Source organism: Clarias gariepinus, chromosome 27 (assembly GCF_024256425.1).
Source record: "Clarias gariepinus isolate MV-2021 ecotype Netherlands chromosome 27, CGAR_prim_01v2, whole genome shotgun sequence".
Classification (NCBI taxonomy): Eukaryota; Metazoa; Chordata; class Actinopteri; order Siluriformes; family Clariidae; genus Clarias; species Clarias gariepinus.
In genome coordinates, this window is record NC_071126.1 from 23,904,115 (window position 1) to 23,915,715 (window position 11,601).

The window sequence follows — 11,601 nt, forward strand, 5'->3', positions numbered from 1 at the left end:
CCTCAAAGCTCTAGGTGATGGAATAGGGCTAATATCTACCTGAAGCCCTTAACCTCACTTCCTGTCCCAAAGGCAAGAGGTTATTGCAGTGCATGACTTTCACTGGTCCATTACCATCAACAGGCTTTAAGCGAATCACTGGAATACCAGACAATTGACTCTCCACTACATAAGGATTTAAGCCCCATCTATCTGCCAGCTTGTGTTTTCCCTTGAGGCCAAGGTTTCGAATCAGAACCCTGCCACCCACATTTAAGCTATGATAGCGAACTTTCTGATCATACCTTGCTTTATTACTCTGATTCATCATTTCAGAGACATCTTGAGCTAACTGATAGGCGGTCTGTAATTCCTGCTTTATTTTGGACACATACTTAGAGTATGACTCAGGTGAGGTATTATCAGCAGAGACACCAAAAAAAACATCCACAGGCAATCTAGCCTCTCTGCCGAACATCAGAAAATAGGGGGAGTAGTTTCATTGGAAATACAGTTATACACATGCACCAACTGGGCTATGTGCTGACTCCATCTAGTTTTCTGACTAGGCTCAAGAGTACCCAGTTTATTCAACAAGGTCCTGTTAAATCTTTCTGGTTGGAAATCACCTTGGGGGTGATAAGGTGAGGTTCTAGATTTCTTCACTCCTAGCATAGTCAGCATGTCAACCACTAACTGGCTCTCAAAATCCTCACCTTAATCTAAGTGTATGCGATTAGGAAGACTATAATGTATGAAATACTTTTCCCACGAAGTCTTTGCCACTGTAGAAGCTTTTTGGTCATGCGTGGGAAAAGCTTGCGCATAACGCGTATAATGGTCAGTGACTACCAAAACATTACACACATTGCAGGAATCAGCTTTGATAGAGAGAAAATCGATACATACAAGGTCCATAGGTCCTGTACTCTTCATGTGAGACAATGGAGCAGCTCGTTGAGGTAATGTTTTTCTTTTTATGCAGCGTTCGCATGTCTGACAGTAAGCCTCTACATCACGCTTCATGCATGGCCAATAAAATCGATCACGAACTAGGCCATAGGATTTTTCGAAATGCCCCATCTCATCATGCCACGACTTCAACACTACATTGTGGAACTGTTTTGGTAGTACAAGCTGTCGCCTTACCTTGTGATCACTCTGTCGAACTGTTCTGGAAAGTAATCCATTATCTACGGATAATTTTTCCCACTCTTGTTTTAGGATTTTCATTTAAGGGTGCTTACTTTGGATATTACTAGCTAGTTTCTTATCAAAAATTGCCTTTCACACTTCTCCAAAGAATGAATCATTTCTCTGGGCCGTTTGAAGGTCTTTTGAACTAAGTGCGGGTAAGTGATCTGCAGTTACATCCGTAGCATGAGAGTAAGCCTTAGACATATGTGCCCCTGCCTGTTGCACTACACCCCGGGAAAAAACATTCCCTGTCCTCCTCTCCACAGACAAAGCCTGACAAAAAGCCCTCACCCCTGCAGCTGGAACTTCCTGCCACTCGTCATCAGTACTTAAACAAGAATGTGGACGCCGAGACAATGCATCTGCATCAACATTTCGGCGACCAGGTCTGTATTTCAAACTAAAGTTGTAGGTTGACAAGGCAGACAGCCAACGGTGACCAGCAGCATCAAGTTTTGCTGACTTTATTATATAGGTTAGAGGATTGTTGTCAGTTCTAACCTTAAAAGGAACACCGTAAAGATAATCATGTAGTCGATCCACAACAGCCCACTTCAGAGCTAAAAATTCCAGATTATGGGCTGGATAGTTTCTCTCGGAAGGGGAAAGGCTGCGACTGACGAAAGCTACTGGGCGTAACTCTTCCTCATGTTCTTGATACAGAACTCCTCCAAGTCCATCCATGCTCGCTTCCACATGCAACACATACTGCTTTTGTGCATCCGCAAAATCTAGCACTGGAGCTTAAGTCAGACAGTTCTTTAGGGTTTGGAAGGCTTTATCACACTGAGCAGTCCATCGAGATCCAAATGGTTCAGATGGCTTAAAGCAGGGTTTTGTGTTACTTACAGGTGAATTTCTGTTTCTCTTCTTTGCAGCAGAAGAGGGATACCCCTGCAGCAATTCATTAAGAGGTCGGCACAACATTGCGAAATTCTTTACAAAAGGTCTGTAATATCCACAGACCCCCAGAAAAGATCTGAGCTCTGTTACTGTCTGGGGCTTAGGCCAGGATACCACAGCTTCAATCTTGGAAGGATCAGTGGATATTCCATCCTTTGACACAACATGCCCTACATAGTTTACAGAAGTCCTGCCGAATTAACACTTGTCCAGGGAGATCTTTAGTCCCTCATCTCTCAACCTGTCAAGAACTTTCAAAAGGCGTTCTTTATGTTCCTTCAAGGTTCGTCCAAAGATGATTAGATCATCCAAGTATACGAGCACTTCCAAAAAGTTTATGTCCCCTACAGTGCGTTCCATGACTCTTTAAAAGGTGGCTGGCGCCCCACAGATTCCCTGCGGCATACGCTCAAATTCATAGAACCCCACTGGGCAAATGAATGCAGTCTTCTCCTTGTCAGCATCACTCATGGGTATTTGATAGTACCCACTTCAAAGTCAAGAACAGTAAACCATCTACTTCCAGAAAGACTATGGAGAGCGTCCTCAATGCGGGGCACAGTAAATTGGTCTGGTATAGTCCGTTGGTTGAGAGTCCAATAGTCCACACACATCCTAACTTTCCCTGACTTTTTGCGGACCACGACAATGGGCGATGCATAGGGGCTACGGGACTCGGATATAACGCCACTACTCTGCAGGTCTTGTAGGTGACACGTCTTCATAGTCAGCAGGGGCAAGACGGCGAGATCTCTCTCTAAAAGGGCGTGAATCATTTAACCTTATCTCATGAGTGGTGCTTTTTGAACAGCCCACATCCCACTTATGTAGAGAAAACACTTCCATTTTTTGCATCATTTTCTTACATAATCTTTGTTTTGCTTTTTCAGGCATTGTAGAATCTCCAAAATTGAAAGATGCAGGTGTCAAAGTATTTTGCTCTGGTTGCTGTTTGGTGGTAAGTTGTGGCACTAAGGATACTGGAAACACATGGGCAAGAGGAGTTCCACGCTTCACCCAAACTTCTCACTTAGACCTGTTCCTTACGGTCACTGTGACCCGGCGACTGGAGACAACAGATGCTGAATAAAGTTCAGGCCTCACTTCTAGAGCATCAGAACTTGTATAACCAACCACTGCTCTGTCTACTAGCACTAAAGATTCAGTCACCTGACCAGGAAGCTTGAGCAGACCAGGAAGTTGCAGAACTTGATTTGGTGTCAAAACAACAGGGTTACGCTTCATGAACCAAACTTTTCCATGCTTGTCGGGGTCATCCTGCAAAACATTGGTTTGTTGAATGTTCTCATACACCTCTCTGATTACAGGATGTATGGTTAGCACATTCAAGAATTTCTCCCCAGCTTGTTCACAACAAGACTCCAGCAGCTTCTTCACCAAGCTAGTATTGGTCCTAAGCAAAATTGCTATTCCTTCCCGATTCACAGGATCAGGGCAAACAATGGCAAGCGTATCAATCACCTGATGCACTCCAGCTACACTTTCTGTGAATTCAAGTCTAAGGGGCAAATATCCGTCATAGGGGTATTTATGTGAACTTAAACCCCAAATCTCAAGGTTTTGCACCGGCTGAAGATCCAAATGGGTAAGATAAGTATCATAAAAACTACGATATAATAGAGTAACCTGTGACCCGCTGTCAAGAAGTGCTTTGGCATAAATGCCTTCTATCTGGACAGGAACTTCGTAAACAGGACCCACTAATCCCTCAGGTAATTTTGTTTTACTGGAATAAAAAATAAGTGAACCCCAATTGGAACATGTTGTCTCAGGAGCCCTGTGCCGTTCCTTCACTGAGCTCCTGCCCAGTTTCCCTGCAGGCGCTGCATCTTCATCAGCTTCTGATTCACTTTTCTGAGGTCTTCGGGTGCTTTGCACTCCCACTTCTTATGCCCATCTTCACCACATTTATAGCAAAAGATCACACACACAGTTGGCTGGGTGGGTTTAGCTTTTTGGGAGTTGTCTTGATTTACACTCTCTGAGCTTTTACTGGGTGTTTTCTGAGGATTACAATCAAAACCACCAGGCAAAGTAGCCACGTTCAACAGCTGACTCACCTGAGAAGACAACTCGTTAACCTCCTTCTTCAGGTTTTGTAACTCAGAAGGCACAGACGCCTGGGGAGAGACAACAGTGGCAACAGAAGCTTTAACGTTTTCCCTTGCAGCCACCCAGTGTTCCTCCTCACGTATTTCTTTCATCAATTGTGAAAAAGATGGAGGACTCTGCAAAGTGTGAGTCATTCTGATTCGCAACACAACCATATCATTGGTAAGTTCCCCCCTAATTAGCTGTTCCATTCTGGCTCTATTGATGCCGACTGCATCAATCCCACCCTTTAACAATGCTCGGTGGAGAAGTTTGTCTAGGCGATACAGGAAAGCTGAAAGTTTCTCTCCACTTTCCTGGTAGGTGTGACGAAACCTAGCCATAAGGTCAGGCCCACTCTCAGTAGGTCCATATGCGGTCTCAAGGGCAGCTAAGTACTCATTTGCAGTCGCAGATGGATTACTCACTTTTAAAAACCTGACCATATCAGCAGCAGGAACTCGTAAACTCTCTACGATGCGTTGTTTCTTTGCAGCTTCGGGGCACTGCCATTCATTTATCATTTGTGCAGCCTGTTCCATCCAGATTTCATACTCCTCTTCACCGGAAGGGGACAGGTTTCAGTCCAGAAAATAATCTTAGCTTTCTATAGCCGGGACTACCATTGGGAACTTGGTTGCACCAATCTGCTAATTTTCCTATAGCATCAACAAGGTCCACACTGATAACCATAACATCTGGTTCTAGATCAGCACTGGCCTCCACTAGAATGAACAACCATCTACCAGTTACATCACCACGACGGCTACATATTTTTGTGCGACCAAAATTTTTGACTGTGTTTAACACTTTTCCAATAGTGTCATCACTAGTGCATAAAGGAACATTACTCAAAACAATGGCACGTAAGACATTTAAATTCTCTTCTCTACTCCACTCAATAGTCTTAACCAGATCCATAATTTCTGAAGGTCAAAGTAAACAACTAGTACTGGAAGGAAGAAATCTTAAAGTCTACTGTTTATATACTAAATCATAAAGGGACAAAGAAATCACGGATAAACAGAGGAAAGAAAAAAAAAGAATCCCAGCGATGCCTCCAAAATGTAACCCTTTTCTTAACCCTAGGGGTTAATTTAATTATATACTCAACAAGAATCCTGGATCCCTGGCAGTTGAATGGTGAATTAGGCCGGTAACTTCTTAACTTTCGGTTTTAAATTTGTTAGCAATCACTCAATTTCTTCTTAGATTTTTTAAAATAACTTTACAATTCAATTCAATTCAATTTTATTTGTATAGCGCTTTTAACGATTTACATCATCACAAAGCAGCTTTACACAATCAAAAGAACTAAGTTTGTATGAAATGTGAATGTGTATGAATCAAAATGATATGATTGTCCCTGATTGTCCCTGATGAGCAAGCCTAGGACGACGGCGACAGTGGCAAGGAAAAACTCCCTGAGATGGTAATAGGAAGAAACCTTGAGAGGAACCAGACTCAACAGGGAACCCATCCTCATCTGGGTAAAAACAGATAGCAGGGATTGATGTGCATAATAATATGCGAGACTGAAAGTTCAATATAAGAGGAGATGTGTAAGATTAAAGTCCAGTTTGTTCCTGGAGGCTCAGGTAGACTGTGAAAAATTTTAGTCCTGAACTATTGAGCAACTGAAGTCACAAGTCCTCAGAGAACAGCTGTCTGCATCAGTCAAGGACAGGACCACCTTCATGGAAAAGTGGAACCAACCCTAGTCACCACACGCATTCCAGGCAGACCACATGGGGGCATCCATGTGATAAGATCTCCAACCAGAAGCAGGACTCCAGGATGAGTTAGAGAGGTCCAGCGGGCAGAGGGGGTCTGGATCACTGGCAGCTCAGGAGCGACATGTATAGCTTGACAGAGAGATAGGTAGAGGAAAAAGGAGAGAGGGAGAAGAGAGAGCAGAAAAGGAGAGAGAGCAAAGAGATGGAGAAATAACAGTTAGGTATGGTCACAGTCGAACAATGTAAAAATTCAATTCAATTCAATTCAATTCAATTTTATTTGTATAGCGCTTTTAACGATTTATATCATCACAAAGCAGCTTTACACAATCAAAAGAACTAAGTTTGTATGAAATGTGAATGTGTATGAATCAAAATGATATGATTGTCCCTGATTGTCCCTGATGAGCAAGCCTAGGACGACGGCGACAGTGGCAAGGAAAAACTCCCTGAGATGGTAATAGGAAGAAACCTTGAGAGGAACCAGACTCAACAGGGAACCCATCCTCATCTGGGTGAAACAGATAGCAGGGATTGATGTGCATAATAATATGCGAGACTGGAAGTTCAATATAAGAGGAGATGTGTAAGATTAAAGTCCAGTTTGTTCCTGGAGGCTCAGGTAGACTGTGAAAAATTTCAGTCCTAAACTATTGAGCGACTGAAGTCACAGGTCCTCAGAGAACAGCAGTCTGCATCAGTCGAGGACAGGACCACCTTCATGGAAAAGTGGAACCAACCCCAGTCACCACACGCATTCCAGGCAGACCACACGGGGGGAATCCATGTGATAAGATCTCCAACCAGAAGCAGGACTCCAGGATGAGTTAGAGAGGTCCAGCGGGCAGAGGGGGTCTGGATCACTGGCAGCTCAGGACGACATGTATAGCTCGACAGAGAGATAGGTAGAGGAAAAAGGAGAGAGGGAGAAGAGAGAGCAGAAAAGGAGAGAGCAAAGAGATGGAGAAATAACAGTTAGGTATGGTCACAATCGAACAATGTAAAAAGTGAATGTATATTGAGTGTAGAGTGCAAGCAGAGACTCCGGCAGGACTAACTATGACAGCATAACTAAAAAGGGAGAGCCAGAAGGAAACACAAACATGAGGGCTTCCAGAGATGTAAGGCAACCAATCACCTCACCGTCAACAAACCTGAGTGATCAATGAGAGTGGGGAAGACAGCATCCAAACATACCAGTTCACCTAATACTCTACGTCCATGAGTCCCCCAGATCTGCTCCTTTACCTAAGGATAATCTATTTATAAAAATGCTCGGCTAAATAAATAGGTTTTTAGCCTGGACTTAAACACTGAGACTGTGTCTGAGTCCCGAACACTATTTGGAAGACTATTCCATAACTTTGGGGCTTTGTAAGAAAAAGCTCTGCCCCCTGCTGTAGTTTTAATAATACGCGGTACTGACAAGCAGCCTGCATCCTTTGATCGAAGTAGGCGTGGCGGATTGTAAGACACTAGAATTAGATTGTCAATTAAGGCATGATTTGGTACACAATATTCCTGGTCTAGTGCAGTCTGTGTATCAAATTCAAATGTACTAACTAATGTCCTTTTTAAAAGATTTTTCAGTCAAAGCAGGTAAGTGCGTGTGTCTGAAAGAGAGAGAAAGTACTTTTATACTTTATACTCCACCCTCTGTAAACTAAAACAGGACAGACCAGTTTCCCGGCAGAGCCATGACACTTTTGTACCAAATCTCTGCTTAGATGCCGCACAGTGAGTACATCTAAATTTATATACAAGACTAAAGAATCAATTTAAAAAGCTAAAATAACTTTGAATTATTCAATCCATGTATAATTTGGTTATTCATTTTTTAATTAAGAAAAAAAGATGACCAATTGTTTTCTTCACTATTCACTTCCAAGTTAAACTCGTTGAAAACACATGATACAGCGACTTTTTCATTGAACATATGTGGGCTGACCTGGAAGGGTTTACTTGTGTTGAATAACTCTAATTTACTTAAGTTATTCAGCCAGAAGAGCATAAATTCTGTTTGAGAAATCAAACATGCATTTATCTTTATTTAATTTAGATTGATTCAACTTTGTCATTGTGCAGAGTACATGTACAGAGCCAATAAAATGCAGTAAGCGGCCCAATTACAATAAATACAGTGTGATTATACAAACAGAAGATGCGTTTGGTAATAGAGCTATAAGAAAACTAAAAAAAACTTGATGATTCAAAAAAAACTAAAATGATTCTATAGCATGATTGTAAGTAAACGGTTTAATGATACAAAGTCATATATATATATATATATATATATATATATATATATATATATATATATATACGTTAGCTCTGTGTATGATTTAAAGAAGAAACAAGGTTTATATTGACTGTAACACTGAACTTAAACCAGTTGTAATTTCATTGAAAGAAAAAAAGCTTATTTTCAAAAAGTGTACATTTTATATCACCCAGTATAACTACAGTACAGCAGTCTGAGGGGCTTTACCCAAATTCCTGTATTTTTATCTACATATTTACATTTTCACAAGACACAAACTAAACAATTTTACAAAAAAAAAAAAAAAATCCAAAACATTTGTTACTTGATGAAACAGGTTTGTCTAGAAAAACAAGTCACAGTTTAAACCCAGATATAATCTCTTCATGTTCCCAACAATAAAATAACTTACTGGATTATTTATAGAAAGGGTGTGTTACCTTACACGCCCTCAACAAGATCACAGAATTTCACTGTTACGGTAAAAAAAATAAAAATAAATACAAATAAATACAAAAAAGAATTCATTTTACATTTACACACAATCTTAATAAAAATAAAATAAATAAAAATGCTCATTTAATCACATACACAACCATACACAGTAAGATAACCAGTAAAATGCTTATACCACTCTCAGTGACATAAAATAGAATTATACTACGAATGAGAATTTAACTCTAGAAAAAAAAAAGTGAAAAAAATCTACAGTGAAATAAAAATACACCTGGGAATTAAGTTACAAAATAAAATGGAATTAAAATAAAAAATAAATACGCGAACAAAATTTACAAAAGTGTAAAGTGTCAAATATAAAAGTCTAAAAGAAAAAGAAAATACTGTATAGTGTGGAATTGTCAAATGGGTTGTACTGGCAGTTGCTGTGGGCACAAAGGGCAGGCATAGGCACAGAGGGGTGTTTTAAACAAAGAGTCCTTTAATAATACAATAACATAAAACATGCATAATGAAGAAACAAAACAGACAAAGAAACCAACAAACTCAAACTATGACTAAAAGCATATAGCGAACACAGGCTCCATGGCGAAACACCCTTGACACAGGCTCTTGTGGCAAAACACAGGCTCTTGAGCTGTACAAAACGTAACATAGGCTCTTGAGCTGTAGACACGAGGTCAAGAGCGAGACACAAGGCTAAGACCTCACAAACAAACTACGCATGGAGCTGAAGACGAGACTAGAGACAGGACAGCAGATGACGGAACGGGGTAGTAGCCAAACGAACCCATATCCGAACCTACCCCCAAGTTCAATCTAATCAGTCCTTCAGTCACCGCCCGCATTATCTTGGGGTAACCGTGGACAATCATTTGTCATTTTCCCCACACATCGCTAACCTTACTCGCTCTTGTCGATTTCTTCTTTACAATATCAGAAAAATTCGCCCATTTCTTTCTTCACAGGCTATGTGCCGTTTTTAACCTTCCCAAGTTCTCCCACACCACCCCACTCCTCCGCTCCCTGCACTGGCTTCCTGTTGCTGCCCGCATCAAATTCAAAACGCTGATGCTTGCCTACAAAGCTAAAAATGGCCCAGAACCCACTTACCTCTCTGCTCTAATCACACCACGCACTGCACCACGTTCCCTCCGATCCTCCAGCACTGCTCGCCTCATCCCACCATCTCTCAGGGATCGAGGGCGGCATTCATCCGGGCTCTTTTCTGTTCTGGCACCTAGGTGGTGGAGTGAACTTCCTCTAGATGTCAGTACAGCAGAGACTTTGACTATCTTTAAACGACGACTCAAGACGCATCTGTTTCTCCAGTACTTGGACTAACCTTTAGACAAACAAGACTTCGAGACTGAATCAGCTCCACAACACTGAAACACAAGGGACCTTGTGTCTCTTTTTCCCCTCTTGGCTCTTGACGAAGGCGGTCGCACCTGCTCTCCCTCCCTTATCTCTCGCTGCTTGCTTCTCTTGTCTGTCTTGTGAATACTATTCAGAGACTCTCTTCGTCTTGCTCTTGAAAATAAAAAGGAATATGGATTTGATCAAGTGGTCTCTGAATGCAATTGACACAATCTTCTCGACGAGAAATGTGGGTTCTGGGGAACCTACTTGTCCTGCTGGGACGTTTGCTGCTGGATACACGATGGACACGATTTTCCACCACAACTACACAGCCAACAGAAAACTTTTTAATAGTTTGATACAGGAACTATGGCTGCGGTGACAGCTAAATCGACTGTCGAAATCGACAAGAAATCTTGTCGATTTCTTCTTTACAATATCAGAATAATTCGCCCATTTCTTTTTTCACAGGCTACTCAGGTGCTTGTTCAGTCCCTCGTTATTTCAAGACTGGACTACTGCAACTCGCTCCTGGCAAGCCTGCCTTTGTCCACGATTCGTCCTCTGCAACTGATCCAGAATGCAGCAGCACAACTCGTTTTTAACCTTCCCAAGTTCTCCCACCCCATCCCACTCCTCCGCTCCCTGCACTGGCTTCCTGTAGCTGCGCGCATCAAATTCAAAACACTGATGCTTGCCTACAAAGCTAAAAATGGCCCAGCACCCACTTACCTCTCTGCGCTAATTACACCACGAACTGCACCACGTTCCCTCCGATCCTCCAGCACTGCTCGCCTTATCCCACCATCTCTCAGGGATCGAGGGCGGCATTCATCCAGGCTCTTTTCTGTTCTGGCACCTAAGTGGTGGAATGAACTTCCTCTAGATGTCCGTACATCAGAGACTTTGACTATCTTTAAACGATGACTCAAGACGCATCTGTTTCTCCAGTACTTGGACTAAACACCCCCCCCCCCCCCCCAGCCCGGAAAAAAAAAAATAATAATAATCATATGTGTTGGACTAATGGTACTTAGTTATTAACCTAGTTAACCCAGTGTAAGTATGTATCCAATGTTGTAAACGTTAAAGCACTTTTTGTAAGTCGCTCTGGATAAGAGCGTCTGCCAAATACCTAAATGTAAATGTAATATATTTCTACATGCAGATAAACAAGCAAACAGAAAGTGGAACTAAATGAGAACAAAGAACATTTCCATTACCTCTGAGCTTTAATCCTGCCCTTCCATACTTTAGAGCTCCTAGTCCTCCTCAAACCAAAAGCATAAAACCTGCCTCTTAATAAAACAAATTTAATTATGCTATGGATAGACATCAACTCCAAATGCCTTTTCCTGGTTGAGTTTATAAGCTGTAATTATATATTAAATCAGAATTAGATTTTCAATTAAGGCATTATTGGTACACAATGTTCCTGGTCTAGTGCAGTACTTTGTGCCTTCAATGGTTCAGTCTGTGTATCAAATTCAAATGTACTAACTAATGTCCTTTTTAAAAGATTTTTCAGTCAAAGCAGGTAAGTGCGTGTGTCTGAAAGAGAGAGAAAGTACTTTTATACTTTATACTCCACCCTCT